The 1,481-nt window shown below is 46.5% G+C and overlaps 1 non-coding gene across 1 annotated transcript; it reads left to right on the plus strand.

Annotated features, from left to right (window-relative positions):
• Window positions 1-460: 460 nt before the first annotated feature.
• Window positions 461-595, plus strand: LOC123826475. Its single transcript, XR_006787055.1, has one exon. It is a non-coding gene; the product is annotated as a small nucleolar RNA SNORA1 (small nucleolar RNA).
• Window positions 596-1,481: the final 886 nt, after the last annotated feature.

Below are 1,481 nucleotides of genomic sequence, written 5' to 3' on the forward strand. Positions count from 1 at the left end.
TTAATTGTAAATCCAAATGAGTTCTATTCGAGATAACAGTGCAGTGCCTACCAGGCACTTTACACAAGAGCCAACTCTTTTGTATTCCCTGTGAATCACGGGAGAAAATGAAACCAGATGAGCAAGGAACACTTTCAAGGTCCCAGGAAATGAGGGCGGAGATTAGATTTGCAAAGTTGAGAGAAAGGTTTGAGCTGAGATCCCAGGGGTGCCGGTCCTCGGTCCTCGGAGTTGATGAGTCATCCCACAAAGGTGCTGATTAATAAACAGTGAGAATTGGCAACATACAGGACAAAAATTAGGACTTGGTGATAAATTCAGAATAGAGAAGGAAAGGAAAAATCACATTTGGATTCCATCAATATCTACTGAGCAGTTGCTATATTCCTGCTTGTGTGCTTGGGAGCGTACACATGTTCACTGTGGTCTTCAGAATAACCCAGCAGAGATAAGTTTGATAAGAAATATTGATGAAAATGGGCACTGTTTTTGTACGTGGTGTCCCAAAATTGTTCATGTGGCTGCACTGAGACACAGGTTATGCTTCTGTCGCGGTCATTTTATTACAGTGGTGACAGTGAGACTTGTAACATTTTTTGCTAGGCTCAGTGAGTAACTGAGCCTAGCAAAAAAACTGGATATAATAAGACTTTTCAATCTTCAAAATAATTAATGAATAATATACTCACATCACCTGCTAAAATAACAATGTACTTGTTATTATTTAACTTCTCGGAGGAAGAAAAGAAAGATTGAGAGAATGATCAAGCAGAATTTGAGTCTGAGTGTCCTGACTCCCAGTCCTGTGTCCTCTTCATGACATCGTGGATCCAGAGATGAGGTGCATCCAGAAATGGCACATTTGGGAGGAGTGGCCCACAAAGGGGAAATCTGCTGAGTTTGATTTGGGTCCCACAAATGTGAACTATGGTGGGACATCCGACTGGGGACATTCTGTACTGACCTGGCTCACAGTCTCTTTCCATCCCAGTGCATGAGGACGCAGCCCCTCCACAGAGCCTGTGACCTCCGGCGTCACCTGCAGTGTGCTTCTCCTTCTGGGTCACACTGTCCTGCCATCGAGGGAAACTGATTCACCTGGCGCCCACCTTCCTGTCCACAACGCCCAGCCGCCCGGGTCTCCGGTTCTCTCCTTCCCCTTACGTCATTCACCTTTGATGTCTTAGAAACATCAGCCCCTCTATCTTTTTACTTTCTTCCAATATTTTTATTAGTTCTTCCAGGTTTCCCCACCTCCCCCAGTGCCCCTAGACTCCTTGGCTGACCTTCCAAGTCCTGCTCTTACCGGCACCTTTGGTCCCCTCGCGCCCCACACTCTGTGGCATCTCTCCAACAACACCCCAGGCCTGGCTCAGTGTTATCATCCATCCTCACGCTCACTTAGTTGCCAGAGAAAACGTTGTCAGCCTCGTAGAGAACACTTACAAATCCGTGATCTCCCACCTCGCTGAGGCCCTCGG

Source organism: Phyllostomus hastatus, unplaced genomic scaffold (genome assembly GCF_019186645.2).
Source record: "Phyllostomus hastatus isolate PE091 unplaced genomic scaffold, TTU_PhHast_1.1 phas_contig_80, whole genome shotgun sequence".
Taxonomy (NCBI): domain Eukaryota; kingdom Metazoa; phylum Chordata; class Mammalia; order Chiroptera; family Phyllostomidae; genus Phyllostomus; species Phyllostomus hastatus.